This window comes from Temnothorax americanus, unplaced genomic scaffold, assembly GCF_048541705.1.
Source record: "Temnothorax americanus isolate GAGA-0224 unplaced genomic scaffold, ASM4854170v1 Scaffold17, whole genome shotgun sequence".
NCBI classification, from domain to species: Eukaryota; Metazoa; Arthropoda; class Insecta; order Hymenoptera; family Formicidae; genus Temnothorax; species Temnothorax americanus.
The window spans coordinates 3,632,609-3,653,270 of record NW_027509307.1 but is presented as its reverse complement, the minus strand read 5'-3'; the positions used below and the strand labels follow the sequence as shown (position 1 = coordinate 3,653,270).

Sequence of the window (20,662 nt, the reverse complement as noted above, 5' to 3'; positions counted from 1 at the left end):
GGCGGTGGCGGTGGAGAACCCTCTCACCCCCCCTGTCATGACGCACCTACCGGGATCCCCACTAGTCGTGCGGCGCGATTGGTCGTCCGCGCAGCCGGGCCTACCGCCGTTGCCGTCGTCGCGCCGGTCTATAACGCCGTCAGGGACGATCACCACGTATAGAACGCTTCTGGGTATATCGTACGTGACCAGAGTTTGTCTGGGTGTCGCGCGAACCGAGTAGCGAGGGGGAAGCCGTCGCGCGAGGAGGCCCTGGAGGGAAGGAATACACGACCGTCGAATTTGCCGGTAGAGACCGGCGAAAGGGCTAGACGTAACGGAAATGACGCGTAACGACCGTCAGATCGGAGTATCCCCGAAGCGATCGTAAGAGCTGGGTTTTCCTCCTTCGACGGAGGTCGCCCGCCGAGAAGGATATAGAAATAACGAGAATCGGGACCTACGTGCGTTCGGTACACACATGCACGGAATCGGCCGACTCGCACGTTGGGGATGACATGCCGGCGAGGATCAATCGACGAACCGGGCGTGCCCGGCATTGTAATATTCGCGGATATTGTAACGCCTTGAAAGGTGGCTTAGCACGATGGTAATGGAGTTAGGGGCGAGTGATAGATAGGGGCAATTAGCGGTCGTCGTTTTGGTTCCGTATTCACGATTAGAACGCGGCTGAAGATTATCCCGCGATTATCCTCCGCAGATTCCGCCGGGATTTGTACAAACTGAATTATTGCGTCTAATACCAGATATTTATATTTTTGAATGCAATTCTATTAGTTGATAAGTTACGAAATTAGCTGAAATGATCGTTACATGGCCAAACTGGCGTGACCTTGCTCGATTGCGGGGGATGGCATCTAACGGAACGAATGCACTTAATGACAAGTGGAAACTGGGTGATGCATTACCTCAATAGATTCTCGGACAAAAACAGATTTTTAGTTTCAGCCATTTTGCTTTCGTAAAGCTAGTAATTTATCAATCAACGTGGCACTTTTTGCAAGCTGTACAACGAGGGGAACATGAAGTATGACTAAATGCAACATACAACAATAGTGGGAAATGTAAATGTACGCCTATTATGAATTAAGGATAAAAAATGTATAGGATAAACAATCTACTTTTATATATAAAACCTACACACATACTTTCTGATTTTGTTATCTTATATGGTCATTAAGATATTATTTTATTACATAAATAATTATAAATATCTAGTATCATAGACAATCGTATTAATAAATCAATATTTCTAATAAAAATCTTAAACTACAAATAAATTTCTTTCGAAAGTTTGTCGCAATATCAATGACTCAATAGTTTTATGAGATATTTATGACTTTATATCTAACTTTTTTTCTATCTTTTATGGATATTATAAATGGGATCACTCGTTTGCCCGCCTGATGCTGGTTAAATTCACGAATTTATCGGTTCCAGAAGAAATATTTCTTTCCCCGCAGGGATGACTGATCCACACAGTCATTTGGGCTTATAGCGAACCCATCAATGCACTGCGGATTCTCTCACATATTTACACATCATATACACCTATATGCATTTACACATGTAAACGAATCCCATAAACATTGTCGGAAATAAAATGAAAGCAAGATATAAATCTAATCTAAAAAGAACAAGATTAAGACTCATATCGTTTTATATTGAAGCAGGATAACGAAAGTTAAAACTTATCTGTATCTATATATCCTTTTTAAACAATTTCTTTTTCTTTCTCTCTTTTTTTCTCTCTGTCAGAAACATAGCGGAAAGTCGATATTCTTTGTGTTAGTATGTGCCGGGTGACAAGATGGTGACTGTCGGGATGCGAGAAAAGTATATAGAGAAAATCGACGGAAGGGGTGAGTCGGGGTTGCCATTCTCGTATCCGAAGAATTTCCTTCCTCCTGACTCCATACGACAGCCAGAACAATGTATCTGGAAAGTATTTCTGCCGCACGGGCGAAACTTCGGTAAGCGGATTCGTGTGTTCCGCTTTTCACGAGCGAGACTCGCGCCGCCCTAAACCCGGACGTCGATATAGGAGCTCGTGCGAAGAAGAAAAGTATCACTTCTCAAACTTCGTCTGCGTTTCTCTCATATTATAATATTAAATTTAAAAATTATTGCCTTCACGTTCACGCTTCTTGTTCCCTGATTTCCTTTCGTCCGATGAGTGCCGTGTGTTCCGAATTCTAGATTTCGCTTCCCGATAAATTACCGTTCAGGTAGCACGTCGTAAGTGTGTCGATAGAAATCGGAGCAGATCGTAGATGAACGATGAGTAAAAGCGACTCGTAACCTGCGATATAATTAATCACACGTTCGCGTTGGTTAACTAATGAAAATTTTCGCGATACACCCGAGTTCGCTAAATAGCGTATCGAAGGTGTAACATCGACAGATCCATGATTATCTACGCGACGGTGCATCGATTTCGAAAGGAGACGTGTTCTCGTCCGATGCAAGTTTAATGCTCCAGCCCTAACGGCGCACGGTTGTTTATCGCGAGCAGGTCGGCGATCATGGGTGCGCAGTAACGGCGGCAGTTAAATATCAAGGGACGCGAGATATAAGTCCGTTATAAAAAGGCGATTCATCGCAGTCATGCTCATTTGTCGCATTGCGGTGAGGAACGTACATTGTGCGATCCTTCGAGACTCGCCGGAATTCTCGATTCTCGCACCCAAAGGCATCCTCTGGGTTGCGTTCCAAAATTCACTCTGGGTAACTAAAATCTATAGTTTACGTCACGTATACTGTAGCATTTTAGTTAACTAGAGTGAATTTTGGAACGCAGCCCTGACGGAATCTCTTAATGAACCATCAGGCACGCACGCGTCAACTTCAACGCTTTGAAAAGCGCTCGAGTGTGCGATAAAACAAAAAAAACATCATCTCGTTACTACTCGTAAAGATATAATACCGCAATATTGCCCGTAATAACACGTCAGTAGGCTAAACAACGAGAATAATTTTACATACAGATTTTACATGCTCCGTGTCTCTTCCTGTTTAATTATCTCAAAGATTCCGCTAGTTAATTTAAATTTCTCAAATAGTTCCTAACGCTATTAACTATTTCCTCTTAATCTCAGTGTGTCTTCGTCTATCTGTATAATATATTTTCAATTTTACGCAATTTTCGTAAAAGGACCTCTTTTATTTGATCTACGCCCGCAAGCGCGAGATAACTTGTAATTTACTAACTGAAAATTTTTTTCGACGTGATGTGCGAGCAAAACCTAATGTCTAAGTGCCTCGTAGGAATTTTTGAGCAGCTTCGCAGGGACGAAAACGTGACTACGCTACTAATGCTATCTATTCGGGAACGTTCATAATACTTCCCGACGCGACCGAAACATCGCATGGTTCGCCAAAGGCATTCTAACATAACGACAATGTCTGAGATCGTAGTGAAGCCACCGTGCATAATTGAATCTAATAGCTCTTCAATTATCTCGCGCTACGTTCTTCTTCAATACAATTCTGTGATGTACGAAATGCAACCGCAGTGACGTTTAATTTAAATTTGCATGGTATCGTGTGTGACTGCGCGGAATTACATAATAACGGAAATAAAAAATAAAAAATATGAAACAGGATGCACAAATAAAACAATATATTGTGCGCAATTAAAAAATATATATAGAGACATTAAATGAGAAATGAGATTTTTATCTATTTGTGTCACGATCGAAGAAAAGCCAATTATTTTTAGTCTGTCTGTCCTATAATTATATATATATGGTATATGTCGCACGGCTTGACATTTTCACTAAGAAAAAAATGTATTATTAAAGCGGAAAATTTATGTGCTACTAAAGAAAACAGACAATTGTATCTTCCGACGCGTCGCCGTCTGCGCTTATTGGAAAACTCGTTTTCGCCGCCTGCTTAAAACGCAAAGTTGAATTTATGCAATTTCGAGAATGATCGACCTCTGTTAAAGCCATCCATTAATCTCCTCTTTAGTTTCGAGTAATACGCGCGCGATGCTCGCAGCCGCTTGAGCACGTGTCGCGCCTTTAAAGGGGGATTGATACATTTTTTATCGGGTCGTACGATCGGTAGCATGCTCTTACTCTATCTTATAGATAGAACTACGACAGATATACCTTTACTCTTTTTCCCAGAAATATGATCCGGTAAGTCGCGCATTATGTACGCGAGATCGAGAACGCGAGTGAGATTGAGAACGCGAACGAGATCGAAATTAACATCTCCAAATTCGGAGATGCGCCAAAGCGTAACTATACTTTAATAAGGCCCGCGGCGCTCCAAGCGGCGATGAGATTACATAATCTATGCGCGCATTGCGGAAGTTTACCCTTAGCTCTTCGAAGTTTGTCGAACTAAAATAATTGGAGACGGAGTCGAGACTGTTGAAAAGAGAATCTGCAACGTTTGTCACTTGTTCACAATTTTGAATCCAGTGTAATTTATTCAATGATATAATTAGTCGAAATTATACATTCTCTCGTTTGAACGAAAATCCATAATCCACGAATTAAATATGATAATTATTAATTAAATATTTATCGATCCCTTTTTTTGATTAGCCATCAAGACTCATCGACGTGAACGATATTTGAGCCGAAAGGCGATAAAAGAGCGACGGTGCAGGTCACGTACACGCGCAATCTATGCGTTTTGCTAATTACGTCTGTGCTACCCGGTTAACTGTACTTTTGGACGGTAGCAACACGGTATAGCGATAGCGGTTTGCAAGAGATTGCAATTCTGCAACGAGGGACGAGAGGAGATCGCCGGAACGAATGCAGTTTGCATCTGCTTTTCTGCTATCTCTCCCTATCCGTCCTCCTTTGAGTCTGCACGAATCCCAACGCGATACATTTGCATACATCGCACTGCTCTGACACCGATGTGACGCGACTCACGATTAAGAGGTTCCCCGCGACGTGCGATCGCGGTTGCCGATTCATCGATCCGTCGAATAGTTTCGATTCCGCACTGCATCTCACGATTCTCAATGCCGTAACACGAAGTTGTGTTGCAAATGCGAAATCTCATGCAAATTAATAGATATTTTTAGTCATATAAGATTTTATAAAAATTTATTGCTCTGAGGCTTCAACCATTTGCATAAAATTGTATTCGTTTCAACGTACATTCTGTAATAAACCTCTTTTTTTAGTCAGTTCTCTTACTTCTTAATGTGACAACAGAAAGCAGATGATAATTTATCATTTGTAATAGTTAGCGCAAATGTGTGGCATATTGTTTTGTCTTTTTATATCGTTCGCGGTATAACTCGTAAAGTTTTACGAAAAGAATTTTATAAAAATTGTATCAATTGTGATATACTCGTACATATATGTAACCCATAAATTTCACTGATTATATAGATCCAAAAAATAATATTTAAAAAAATATTCTATATGTCGTTTACCAAGAAAGGAAGTGCAGAACGTCGTGCCTTGACTTTTCCTTAAATTTCCCCGAGCATGTTTCAGGCAATCTCACTTTGCAGATGAGATTCTCGGCTTAAGCGTAGCTCCCGCGATATCATACTTCTTGAGATATCCCGGCAGTAACGGTCGCTTACAAAATGAAGTAGTAGTCGGGGCGTGGGACGCGCTTTTTACAGCCCTGGTTATACTGCGCGGTGCTAGTATTGACCGGCGCCCCTTACTAACCGTGTTGAGAACATCCGAAACCGAAGTATAGCAACCCCCCTTTGCGCCTTTCCCCTCTTCCGAGAAGCTCGATCTTACTTCGCGCGCCGCATCCCCTTAACTCTTACGTCCAATACTTGCGTCCACGCACCTGCGTTCTCCAGCTACAATTCGGTGCCTTAGTTTGACGGAATATCTTGCGATTAATCGATACTGAACGTCAGAAAGCATCGGCTTCTCTTCCCCTCTCCCCCGTACCTTATGCTAAAAATGGAAATTACTTTTGCTTAACGAAAAACTCCAGACACTATATATAATAAATCTCTAAATCTCTCGAGAGATAGGGGATTCTGAAGTTCTTCTTTTCGGAAATAATAAACTTGCGAGTGTCATCGCTTTAATTGAATTTTAATTCGAGATCGAATTACCCCGGTATCCTGCGATGAAAATTAAAAATATGCGAGAACGAAGATAGCGCCGAGAGAAAAAAATCTCGCTCGGGGAAAGAGCAGGTATTTCGGTTCTCCGCCGGGAATAGAGAGACAGTGATCTGTATTATTAATTTGTAGTTGGTCGTACCTGCATGTCGCATGCAAGGAATACTATTGCAGCGAGGTCGCTGCATCCGCGACGCATCCGCGAATTTGATTGCAGCCGATCGCGCGCGGAAGGCGGACCACCGCTCTCGCCGATAAAGTAACGACGGGCGCCGTTAACGACATCGATTTCGCGAGCTAATCAGAGCAGACGATTTTAATTAATACCCGATAATGAACGAATCCCTTCCCGCGGGGGGTATCTGCATATAAGCCTTCCCGTCTTGCGCGGGGGCAAACACGGGAGGTGCGAAACGAGTCGGCGTGCTCGTTGCGCATACCGAAATTTATTATACGCGATCGCGTGATTACAGGGCGAGGCCAGGCGTTAATTGCGCGCACCGAATATCCCGTAATTTCCAGTCCACCAACGAGCTGCGTTACGTCAGGCGTTACGTGAAAAAAAAAAAAGGATCAACCCGATTCTTCGGCGGGAGGGGAAAAAAACGAGCAAATCGATTCGCGCGCATCGGGTGCAACGCTCTCGCGTGCTCTCGATGCCGCGATTTAAGATTTCTTCCCGTGTCATTTTTTTCCCTCGCGTCGGTTTCGTACGAGACGGAGAGTCGCCGGTAATCATCTATACGCGCTCGCGTGTACCTGCTATACCTACCTACCGCGGAATTCCTCCGCGATTTCCGTCGCTCGGCAATCCGGATCCGTATGGTGCACCAGGTGCAGCAGAGGTTGCTGTAGGGAACAACGACGAGATCGCATCGCGCTTATCATGCGCGACTTCTGGGCGAATTAATTCGCGGATTAGCGTAACCGCCCGAGCGAGTCCGCTCAATAATTATATCGCTTACATCTGGCGGCAACCATTATACCATGCAGTTTCCGGCGTGTATTTCTGGAGTGTATATATTTTCAGCGCGTAATAATCTCTCGCACAATCTCGTTGCCCTAAGCTGATTGCCCGCACCGCGTCGCCCAATCGGATATGAAATTTCGCCGATAATCAGCGAGAGTCCGGGCAGCTATTCAAGTTGGATGTCAGATTTCATGCGGATTTGAGTAATTGACGTGAGAGCTTGTCGGTTAACCCTCGACGCTATTGTCCTTGTGTAATCAAAAACTGACCGAAATCTTTATATGCAAATCACATCAGAATACTCGCTTCTCTATATTTCGAGCGCAATTTTGATCCTGTAAGTACGTTTTTTTTCTAGCGACGTTTAATAATTTTCAACGTAGCGCGGATAAGCGTCAGGGAGGATAATCTCTAGGAGAAGTTGTCGCTCCGGGTGTCGCCTCGCTATAATCTCGGTGCTAATTGCGACACGATTGCGGCACTACGATGCCCGCTGCTGTCAGGGGCAGTAGGACGGCTGCATTCGTATCACACAGGTCTACCTAGGTCTTATCAATAGTGGAAACGGAAAATAGGGCATTTCCGGTAACAATTAATCGCCACTAATAGGCTTACTTATAATGACACCGCGATTTGAGAACGCACCTGGGCACGCAATTTAACGCCCACGACATTATTCTGACGTTGCTCAGAAATTTCACGACGGAGAATCAATATAGTCCCATATTGCTCGGTGCGATCAGACGCGCACGAATCACGTTTCAGGACTTGCTCCCCCGCGTGGATTTCCTCAAGGCACTCGAGACGGGGAAAGGAAAAGAGAGACGCAATTAAAATCCTAATTAAAGGATGAGTCCGTGAACGACGACCGCCTGGCGAGGCGAGGCGTAGCGAGACACGAGAGCAGCTTTACCGTTCGGCAGTTCGCCGTTCGGTAATACGTGTATATGTATATGCTTATTGAGAGCGCGACGGAGAGGTATTATATTTGCATGGCGAGGTCATTATCGCGCAGCTTGAAACGCTCCTCCGCTTCGCGTCTCGCGCGGAATCACCGGGCGACACGATACCTCCATTAGTCGCGACTCACCCTTCCTTCCTTCCTTTTCTCCTTTCGCCTTCTCCTCGCGCTTCCTCGACTCTGTGATTTAACTCGCTTTGCGATAAGAGACGCGTTCGCAGGTGCGCTATGCACCAAGCCGATTATATTCCGCGAACAATTTGTTACGGTTTGCGATCGAATTCTCAAAATAAACGCGATGACATCATTTGGGAAAATGTATATCAATATTGATACCGGGATATTTCAAGACAGATATATACCAATACCAATTTGAGAGTCCCAGATCGAATACAGTTACAAGCAAAATATCAAAGTTAAGATGTTTTAGGAAAGACACCGCGATTTAAGTATACAATTGTTAACCAATTGGCGAGTTGCGTTTAAATGTTTCTCGCTTTTCGTGTTATTTTTCGTTCGTCGAATTTTCCTCGACTGCGATTAACTACTTAACTTACAAACTTTCGTAGCTGCTAATCTAATATTCTCAGCTGGAAAATAAAAAATTTCTATTCCGCTGATTAAAATGTATGTATACGGCAGAGTACAAAGTCATCGGCTTGCGCGCAGCGCGTTTAAGTGTTAAATGCGGCTATTCATCTGAGTTTTAATCCCTTATTCGTGTTACACGAGTATTCGGCGTTAATAGACTCGCGCGGAATCAAACTCGGGCGTGTTTCGGGTGTTAAGTGCGAGAGACACGTGAATCGACTACCGGATACGAGCGGTTCGAGCAATTTGTAGTAAATAAGATAGAAAATCGAAAATTCATGTTTTTCCACGCAGAATATAAAATATTCAGGCAACGTTGACAAGGCCGGCAATAAAAATATCGCGTCGCGCGTTGAATTACAGCGTCGACCGGGCAAAAATGTGCGTCGAGGCATGAGAATAAAAAAAAAAAAAAAATAACGGGCTTACAGGGGAATAAAAAATTACTGAACGATTCATAACGTAACGAATGCCGTAAATTTGTCACGGGTATTTTAATGCTCGCGTTACACAAATATAACACGACGAGGTAAATCATAAACGTAGCATCAGGTTTCCGCAGGAAACTTGGAAAATATTTTCCATCGATCACCGTGAGATTTCAAAAAATTAATCGCGAAAGGATTGATTCGGGCAATGAATCGACAGAAATATCGCGGCGCAAGACAAGAACTGCCAGGAACCAAACGGGCGCAGGGACGAGGATTTATCGAAGAGGGCAGAGGCTGGGCGTTTACGAGGCGCCACGACGACGGCGCCTCATCGATCTGACCAGCCAAATACCGCAGCCACTTACGATATACGACTGTGTATGCCACCATCACAGAGGATCTACATATCCGCAGAGAGAACGAGAGAGGATACGCAAAAAGAGACCTGCCAGTCATTTACCGCGAAAAAGAAAAACATACCACACGCGAAACCCCTGCGACGCGTATACGTTTTGATATCCACGCGCGGTTAAATCCTTTATAAGCCCCGGGAGGTCGATCTGTCAATTGTTAAACGGCGAAGACAGGCGGGTCTCGCCACACACTCGTATATCGCTTTTATATACCGATAATTATCAAAATGCTCGGGCAAACCCTTCAGCTGCTTTTCACTTTCTGAAATCGAGATGTAAAACGCGATTACGCACATCGCGTGACGAAAGTGTATTAACACGTATCTTCAAACTCGACGCCATTATTAAATTTATTAAATTTATTATTAAGTTTATTATCTCGTTAAGTTTGTATTATTTATTACTCCGAGCGCTTTAGTAACATCCCGTATACTCGGACCGCACCCGTCCTTTTATTTCGAGGTAAAAGGATGTCGTTTTTAAACATGAAATACCTATATACGCGCGGTATCGGTTAAACTGACATATCGATCGCACTTGTCCAGCGTGCCGAAATGCATCGAGAGTGTCATTATGCAGCCGCAATCGCGTGTGTTTCGTTAGGACGCTCGATGAAAAATGAAAAAATAGCCGGCACATTCGCGTGATTCGCATAACATATTACGGAAAGAAATCTGAACACGATAAGCATATTGTAATGAGACGTAGGAATTAAAACATAAAAAAATCAGGATAAAATTATATCGGATTAATTCATATCGGGAGAGTTTATTTCAGCTCAGGATCATGATATCTCCCTGCGAAAATATATATATCTGCAATATAATATAAATGTCATCTTACCTATCTTCGAAGATCAATTATGGATAATTATCATAAATATAAATTATCCACGTGATCCAAAGTTATTTTTGTAACTGTGAAGTAACGTTCTGTTCGTACTTATTTATTCGCGACTTTTCGACATCGCGAAAGTGGTGCCCGCGCGAGTTCGGTATGAGAACCGCAGCTCAGCTCAGACGGTTTGAAGGATACCCGTGGCAATCCACCAACGCCCGTTTACGTTCTCCTGTTAGATTGCTTTACTTGATGGAAACTTGGGCACTCTCCATGATCCCCCGCGCGAAGAAACCGGCGCGCGCCTCCTCTTTGTCCCGCGCATCCTTATTGAGATTTAATTGCGAGACCCGGACTACCCGATCGGTTTCGACGTGTGCCATATGACACGGAGCATCTCGTGAGGGATCACTTATCCCGCTGGAATCTTGCCCCCCCCCCCTCGCGTTCTCCAAAGCGCGCAGTGGTTGGCATACAATCCAAACGTCTCGAACGAATTTTCTCTTTTTTTTTTCATCGGTCGCATTACAGCGTTGACAATTAGTTCAGTCACTATGTACAAAAAAACGGATTATAAAAAACATAATTCTGACCCAGGATTTTTCTTTTGGGGGGTGTTGGGGGGCTCAAGAACAGCTTAATCTCAAGTTTTCGACCTCTGTTTCCCGCTTGCTTTTTTTACGGGAGTAAAAAAAATGTGAAAAAATGGTTTTTCCGCGATAAATCGGTTTCTAATAAAGTTACAAGGTCGAATCGAAGCTCATTTTAAAGCTTTTTTTACGCTCTACAAATTATGTCGTATGACATTTTTACGTATGATCGATTGTTTTCGAGACATCGAACGAGAAAGGGAAATAAAAAAGTATGTGAGAGAGAGATATTTAGTTTTTTTCTTTTTACTCATTATTGTCGTCCGAAATTGCAAAAATGCTTCAAATGAAACTTGTGGAGCATAAAAATCCTGGGTCAGAATTATGTCTTTTTTAAATGTACATAGTGACTGGACTAAATGTTATACGTCCGCCTTATCGCGGCGATCTTGACACAAGACCTATATAATAACGCTTATCTAATCGCCAGATCGTGGTGCACCGTACTCTCGATAATCACAAATTCCACTCTTATATGTTGAAGCCCTGGACTTCACAGCGAAGGATTTACACGATGATTTAATTGCACCGATCATTTTCACGCTTAATTCGAAATTAAAGCGTTTTAAGAACGGTTAAGTCCGGAGAATGCGCGTTTTTTATTCTCGTCGCGGGCGCGCGCGATTGCACTCAATTGCGTCCTGTGTCTCGATTTTCTTAACTCGCAAAAAGGCTTGTAGAATGCGACGACTTCTGCGTCGAGGCGTGCGTCGTTAGACAACGCAATTCGCGCCAATACGCCCAGATATATGTCACTGTCGCGGAACGCCAACGTACTCGGGGAACCACTGCCGGTACGTAACAAGGCGGAATCAGGCGCGCGCGCCAACTCGTTCTTATGACCGCCGGATCCCGAGCAAGCTGATATTGCTCAACAGGTTATTCCCTACGACGGCTTTCCAGACGCGTCGTCTCGTTGACGTCACTTATCTATGTCACCACGACGGTTCTCAAGCTATAATACGCCTCGTAAGACCGCCTCGTTACTCGTTAGACGTCGCCAGGACGGTTCGGTCACAGAGTTAGCTATTTATCTTCTCAAACGTGGTTCTTTCGGATCGCGTTTGTATCGTTCCCCGCTCTCGCGGTACTCTTTTTCGTTGTCTTTCGATAAGTCCCGAAAATTTTTCGGTTAATCCGCAAAAACGAGGCGCATGAGAGGTACTGCGCCAACGAAGTGACCACGTTTATGCTCGCCTGATAATATCTCGGCGTTGTCGAACATTGCGCACATCCCTCGGATTCATCCGCGCGCGCATATCACGTTGAAACTCCTCGCCGCCTCAAGCGCGTCTCTGACCACATTCTTTCTGTATCTACTGATGCACCGCGACTGTCAAAGACGCTCTGGCAGCGCGACCGCCCGGAACGGAGTTTTCGTAACGCGAGAAATCAATTGTGCTGTGAAGGAATATGCTATATGAAATAATACTGTTCGTATCTTGCTCCTAATTCGGAAAGTTATTATAGATAATTAGTAAATGGATAAATTATTTATCTACGTGAGTCCTATATGTATATAAGCGTGACGAACGCGAATGAAACGAATTCTTGTTTCTGAAAAGGCAGTCAAGCTTTCCTAAGACAACAGCTCGATACCTAATCAACCGTGAATTATAGCCGAGACCGAGTAAAATCTGCGAACGAATCACGTAGAAGGAAACCACGTACGGGGGAGATTCCATGCGATAACGCCTCCGCGTTTCCCCCCTCCCCCTCTATGGTTTCTTTCTACGCGATTCGTTCGCGAATCTCGTCTCGAAAGTTCGATTGACATATGACTCAACTCAAAATCGGGCCGACGAACGGGATTTCGGCGCGTACGGTACTTCACCGGGATTCGATGCGCCGCGCCGGCGCGCGTTCGCCGCGTTCGTGGGAAGACGACGCGCAGCACCGCTAATTTGCGAATCACTTCCTCGCCGGAGATGCTGCCTTGCTACGCGGTTCGCCAATTCGAAGGCCTGACGGTATTTCCGAGCCCTTCCTTCGTATGCACGCGTCGTCCGCGCGCATACACGCGGACGTTGACGCGCCGCGCCGCGCCGATATGCTATCGCGAGGACGATGACGACGACGAGAACGATTGCGCGACCACCGATTAAGAAGTAGAAATGATCTGCATATATGCACGATGTGCGACAATAAGGGCGCTAAGAAGTGAGGAGCGTCCTATAATGGGCTCGCATCGACCGATTAGACAAAAACTTCCTTATGCAAGACACGACGTTTATGTCCGGCGCTTTCACCTCGTTTTATTAGTTGCTTTCCATTTACTTTCAAAAGTCAGACAATTCTCACTTGTGATGTCTCATTCTGTCTTTATTATTCATTAATTGCGAAAAAGGATAGAACGACGTCACAAGTGAGAATTATCTGAGTTTTGATGTAAATATGGAAAGCACTTATTATGTGCATACTTGCAATGATGGTATTAGAATAGAATAATTTCTATCGCTTAGTCGACTTTTGAGGGTTTACTTTTACGTAAATCTCATTTTTCGTCGTCATCTAAAAGTAATAATTCTACGTAACGATAACACACACACACAGACGTGGAAAAACATTGGCTATATAAAAATTCTATTTTTAGCGAAAGAGAGAAAGATTAATAATTATTAATGTGCGCTCGATAATAGACGTGTCCCGCCTTCGATTTCTAAGAGAATAAATCTGTGTGAGGACGATATATCGATTGTACGAAAGGCGCTTTAACGCTGACTATACACGTACGCGGCACGTGCGAGCAAACGCGGTATGCGCATTGCGTCTCGCGGTAAGAAGGCGTGCTGCGGATAATGCGAATTTGCGAATCACTTTCTCGCCGGAGATGCTGCCTTGCTACGCGGTTCGCCAATTCGAAGGCCTGACGGTATTCCCGTGCCCTTCCTTCGCATATGTCGCGTGCATACGTGCGAATATCGCGTGCCGAGCTGATATCTTATCGCGAGGACAGCGACGTGGACGATCGCCGCCTTCGCGATAAAATATATCCTTGGCCAAGGGGTATAGACGCGGTTTACGGTCTCGCATCGTATGTACATACATGCGATGTGCGAGAATGATGCGCGAGGAGCGTATAGGTATACTAGGTATATACGCTTCAGTCGACCGGATCAGACATGGCCAAGAACTTCCTCCGCGCGAGACACGGCCCGCACGTCTGGCGCCTCCGTCTCATTATTATAACTATAGTCGGCGTAAAAATAGAACTGGTTTTTACTGCTTGGTTGACCTTTACCACCACGTAAAAAAATGTCGCCTTTCGTTATTAACTAAAAAAAAGCAATAATTTCTATACAACAAATAACAGCTCTCCGAAACGTCAAGTATAAGAATTAGCTGTTTTTAATGAGAGAGAAAGAGAGAGAAAGAGAGAGAGAGAGAGAACATATTTAATGCGCTCCGTTGTTATTCCCGCGATTGAGTTGCAGTGGCATCTGCGAAGATACGCTTCAACGTCGACCACACGCGGAGTCGCCGAGCTCAAGCTGCGCGCTACTAATTAACGGGCTAACGGGTGTGCGTCGCTAATGACGACGTGAGGCGTGTGTGATGCAGCGCGTCAGTTGAGAGCGTGGTGTCACGCGACGCGCACGGTAAGTTTGCTCATCAGGAGAGCAGATTCGCGCGGAGGGCTTGGAGGCGGTGGTTCCCTTATCGTTCACTCTCCCTCTCTCCCTCTCTCCCTCTCTCCCGCTCTTCTTTTTCTCTTTCTCTTTCGCTTTCTCTTTCTCTCCCTCACGGCCGACGACGTTAGATAACCGCAATGGCGTAATAATGGCGTATTCCCTCTCGCGGATCCATTACTGTTGAGAAAATTAACAAGAAATCATCAATGTAACGGAAATGATACGAATGAGAAGAACGAAACTGATGGAAATAAGACAGTATATAATTTCGTATAAGAAAGAAATTAAATCCAAATAATTCTACCATTTCTTTATACACATATGGATATTAATATTTCTAATCTTAACTAATATTTGTACCTCGCTATCCTTTATTTCTCTTTAAACGTAACATTTGTTGCACGACAATCGTGATCTCAATGACGATTAAGACGCGTATTCTATACGCGATGCAATTTCCATTCCCGAGGAATACAAATATTCTATATAAATAATTTAATTTTTTGTCATTGTTGCATTAACGTTTGTTAAATTATACTACTCGAATGTGATAAACAGACATTAGATAGTATTTTGGGGATAGCGAAATAGCCGGCGAGGCGTTGCGCGAGGCGGCGCGAAAAATTCTCGCCGTGCACGCAGCATATCGCGCTTTCGAGACGATTGCGAGATTCTCGCGTTTATACGGTGACAAAGGTGTGTACTGTGTACTTTTTATTAATGCCGATCTCTGGCCCTGTTTTCGCAATACTATGACTTCTCAGTGAATCTGATCTCCTAGTGACGTCGACTGGGTAACTTCAGTCAAGTGTGACCATCTTGTATAACGTACAGCCGCGCTTTAGAATAACGAGCCGCGGGGACCATCGAAAGCGCGAGCCATTCTTAACGTCGTTTCGCGAATCTCGAAGCGACTCACGTATAGAATGCAGCTGCAAAGTTACGCGACATCGAGTGCGACATTCGCGACGACCGCAATTTGCCAAATGCACTTGCCGAGCAATCGTCGCTCGCGATTCTCGAGTATTTATTTTGCAAGACAGAAACGGTATCTTCAGGTGCTATATATAAGTCGTTTTCCTCTAATTAACGCACAAGATTTAGTATATAAATATATAGTGTTATATATTTATATAACGTTGCTCGATGTAACAGCAAGAAACAGCAGGTCAATTATGATTTCGTTTTTTGCGTGTAATCTAATATGTTGTATATATACAATATATTCTATATTTTTATATAAGCGAATTATTATATATCTGTTATATATATATATTTTTTTTTAATTAAATTTAATTCGACGTTTTTTATAACCATAAAATAATTTTTTTATTTTATATTTTATTACATATGTGTGCACACATGCGCACATTGCGTACGATATAATACCCAATAAAATATATATCTATCGTAATAATTTCATAAACGATTAGAATTCTATAACTCGATTCGATATGCTTTTTACATCACGTCTGTCTGGACATTTCGTTAAATCTACCAAAATTACAAGCTTTTCCCTGAAAAATTTTATATATCGAAGCAGGAGAACAGAACCTCACTAAAGTCGCGTGACATCGATCCAAATAATTTCGCGGTTGTGACCTCCCCGTTAAAAAAAAGGGGGGGAGATAATTCCATAATTAATTACGAAGAAAATATTGTCTAAATTCATGTCTCCTCATATCGCGAGGCATTGCGGCTCGTAACAAACTCTAAAAAAAAATAGACAAAGGTATTAGGGCCAATATGCTAATTTATATTCGCGTTTGATTAACGTGGCATATTAAATCAAAGTTATACATATCCGCGCGGTTAACATTCCGGATGCAGTATCCGCGAGAATCGCGGAATAACCGATGCGTGAGAAAATATTATTACAAATAATATTTCAGACCGAACTTGGTCTTCGTTGTGATTTTCACGACGACTCGTTGCGATAACCCGCGTAAATTCGCGAGGGTGAACCGCGTCGGTTCCCGTGGAAGATCCCGGCCGGGCATCCTGGCCGATCCCGGCGCAAATTGACGGTTACATTTCCTCAAGCCGCGCATCTAGACTCGTTCTACGACGCACAACGGACCATAATAAGAGTAACGCGGTGTTAATAACGAACTCGGTAAAAAGCCGATTGACAATCAAGTGACAATACATTTCGTCGGCGATCAGGCCGGCATGCCGTCGACGGAGCTCCATCGGCCACGCGGCCGCCGAGGGAATTCGCAGCAGTCGGCACAACTTCGGAGCTACGAGGTAACAGGATAGCATAAAACGCCCTTCTCCTCCCGCCCTGGCCGGCCCTGCCGACGAACGACTCCCACCTCCCACCTCCGAGCGAAGGTACACATATCTCCCCTCCCCTCCCCCGCCGTGCAATACAATTTATCGCGCGTCATGAGCGCAACGAGAACTCGGTAAGACCGGGCAGATGGGCCGACGGGCGCACGAAGCGGTTTCGCGAGAAAAGTAATTCATTTTGTGAGATAACAATATTTAAGAGCAAGATAATATAATGAAGGCTGTAAAAGGAAATTTAGACGTGAGATGAAGGGGATGTTAGCAGATTCTTAATTTCAGGCTTAATCATACTCGTGGCTCGTTGAAGACTTTGTAAAGATGACGTGATCTCTTCCCTCGACATTCCTGCCGAGAAAAATGATTCTCGATTTCACGAGAATGACGCTGTAGGTATACTCCCTGTTGATTCTAGACCGTAATTTGAATTTCGCTGTCTCAGTTTCATCGGGGTTCGGCTTAAGCTCGATGAATAATGCATCTTTGCGCTCGTGGGCTAGCTCGCGACGGTTCGCGATGCCGAAAGGGCGTAACGTAGGAGTGTCCACAGAAAGATCGGCGGTACCGAAGAGTACCGGCCGAGCCGCGATGGATTTCGCGCGCATCTCGTTGCTTAAGGAGGAAGCGGCCGCCGCGAAACCGCGTACCGGTCTGGGTGGAGTTTCCCGCGACGTTGTACCGCCTTTGACAAATACTTGGAAACAGGGTAGCAGCAGCAGAACCTGGGGAAAGAGAGAGGGTGTGAATCTCGCCGTTAGGAAGCGGGGGATCGCGCAGTGACGGACTCGACGAGTCTCAATTATAAAATTGGCATGTCAATGATAAATCTCGTTTAAGTTTTGCTCAAATCTCGTCTGAGCTTGCCATTCGAGAAGCGTCTTAAAAGTTTCATACTTATAATTATATTAAATCTGACTTGTACTAATTATGTTGTATTTCAAATATATTTAGCTTAAACTATTTTTATTTCTCAATATAACACGTATGCCCTAATAAAACTTATATAATAAGTCTTTAGTACAGAAACAACCTCGGCAATCTCTTTTTGCAACTCGCACGTATTTTATGTACTTCGGAGATATAAAAACTTAAAATATGCCGAAAAGATTATTCCCATATCTCGATTTTCTTCATACAATCGTGTTTAATTCCATTGATATTAAACAAGCAACATTGCTATAAATACATGATGAAATTTTTTGGAAATTTACGTAAATAATTTTTATGTATCTTGAGGCAAGAAAAATTATGAAATCTGTTCAAAATCTGTTTTTTATATAACTGTGCTTGAGAATAAGGATTAAGGATTTATCTTTACTGCTAATCATCTGCTTTACATATATAAAATTCATAAAGCAATGATTATATATCGTTATATAATTATTTTATATATCATCACTAATTCTCAGTCGGGAACGAGAGTCACTGCTTTATATGAATTATAAAGAAGAGGAAAATTTCCATATCTTGTGCGAACGATGAAACGTCTGAATTTAAAATGTAATTGCATAAATGGCAAGAGAGAGCAGCAATATCCTCAAGCAGATTCAATTTCTATAACATCTCAAAATACACAAAATACGAATTTAAAAAATAAATCATTCCTATATATGTATATATATCGAAGACTTACGAGAATTAATTAATAATTTACCAAAATATTTTGTACAATTGTAATTTCTGAGTTTTATCAAATTTACTTTTAATTTTAATATCTCTTCAAAACGCGCTTACACGGGTATACGAGACACGTCGAGCCGCCACTGCGGTGCGGCAGCGGGAAGAGAAGGAGTGCGCCCATTTCCTTTCCTTTCCACCGAGAGGTGCGCTCATCGAGCGCGAGTCGCCACGTGTCCGGTCTGATCCCGCTCGGGCATGTTCCCCTGCGAACGCAAGACTCGAGTGTGACCCGGCCTGGGGACATGGGCACGTCCTCGGCGAAGGTCAACGGACTCCTCCGTTGCTCCACCGCGCCGTCCGCGGGGCGTGCGTGGGTGTGCACATGTGCGTGCGTACGTATATACGCGTACGAGCGGTACGTGGCCGTGCATGCGCGCGTCGCCCTTCCTCCACCCCACCCCCTCCCCCGGTTAGCCCCGGTATCGACACGACCCACGTCATTATGCGGGCGCCGAACGCGGGCGTCGAGGGGATGCCGACCAACGCGCGAGTCATGCTCCCCTGCTACGTTGCGCGACAGCTCGACATCTTGCGGTCCGCGCGGATTCCTTGCCGCGCGACGACGTGGTGACCGCGGAATGTAAGTAGGTACGCGCGCACGCTCGCTCCGGAAGAGCGAGACGCGCCGCGGCGAAGATGCCGAAGATGCGTCTCGTCGGAAGCTGGATGCTCGTTTTCCAAAGGAGCGATTTGCCGTGTTTTACTTTCTTCCGCATTTCTCTTCGCATGGCCCCCTTCCGCACGTAAAATACAATCAGTCGCGCCGATTCGAAGGAGAGAGAGAGAGAGAGAGAGAGAGAGAGAGAGATAGGTGGACAGAAATTTTTGCAGGACGATTGAAATTTAAAGCATGGAAGAGATGAATTTTTTATCGCGCGTACGCGATCAATCAGTACTGATTGATCGATGATTTTGAGATCCACTTCGTTTCGATTTAAAACGTATTAAAATTACAGGGAATAATTTTGCAAAGACGCAAAAAATGAATGGCTGGATCTAAAAGTAGCAAGAGTTGAATTGGAAAGTCGGTTATATTCTTCTTTTACGTCAACTTATGTAATTTATTAATTCCGCATAGATCTATTTTCTATGATTACATCATGAGACTCACGAGTTATTTTTCCACTATTAAATATTCCGTTGACTTAATTGTATTTCAAATGTGAAGAAAAGGATACGTGAACCTATTTTTCCCTCCTTTTTAATTACCCTGAAATGTATCATAATTTAAAGAATTCTCAGGCTAATTCGTACCGAGTGTTTGCAAAATTACGAAATTGTAAAATTCTTGATGCTTTAGCCTTAGCGATATTTATTGTTAAACACTGACTTTTCGCGGCTATTTTGACTCTCTTAATTTTTAAACTTCATTAAAATACTGACTCCACGCGTTTTTCATGTTTAAAATTATGTTATTTGATGAAAAACGCGTGGAGTCAGTATTTTAATGAAGTTGAAAAATTAAGAGAGTCAAAATAGCCGCGAAAATTCAGTGTTACAGCTATAAAATAGTAAATGATAAAAAATCCGCTCTTATCTAGAAATCTTCTTAAAAGTTTTAAGTTTTTTTTTTAATGCAAAGTAATTTATCTGCTATTTTGTAAATAGCTGATATAAGATTATAAAAACACTCGTGTTTTTTTTCTTATACAAGAGGAAACCGAAGAGGAAACTGATTTTTTCGGATGCAGCGTTCGGAATGTATTTTAGGATCTTCTCTTATCGAGCTATTTGATCAATTAGATCCGATTTTTCCGGTCCAAAATAGGCTATTTATTTTTTGTTCGACTTCTTATCTTCCGTTTTACAATAAATAATATTTTTGCTCGTATTTTCCTTGACCGAATTACCGAGCCGAATCCTCGACTCGATTGAGCGGATCAGCGAATCGTTAGCTTCATCCGAACATGAAACCGCGAGCATTTCTACTTGGAACTGTCCGAGCACAATTCGATCGCGCAATTTTTCGATCTCTCCGCGCTTCGGAACGAGATTTTCAGAAATCGAATCGATCAACCGCGTAAAATAAAATTAAAAAAAATCGAGAAAAATCGAAGGAACAGCTGATCCGTGTGCCTCGGTACTAAAATTAGCGGCAGGAAGGCGGCGTCGTTAATTAGTCCGGCGTG

The 20,662-nt window shown here is 43.5% G+C and overlaps 1 protein-coding gene and 1 long non-coding RNA gene across 2 annotated transcripts in view; both read left to right on the top strand.

Moving 5' to 3' along the window:
- LOC143895801 (atrial natriuretic peptide receptor 1) overlaps window positions 1-20,662 on the top strand; it is a 72,553-nt gene that overhangs the window by 17,494 nt on the left and 34,397 nt on the right. The window lies entirely within an intron of this gene.
- LOC143895816 (uncharacterized) lies at window positions 8-19,932 on the top strand. Its single transcript, XR_013256475.1, has 2 exons — window positions 8-288; window positions 16,454-19,932. It is a non-coding gene; the product is annotated as an uncharacterized LOC143895816 (long non-coding RNA).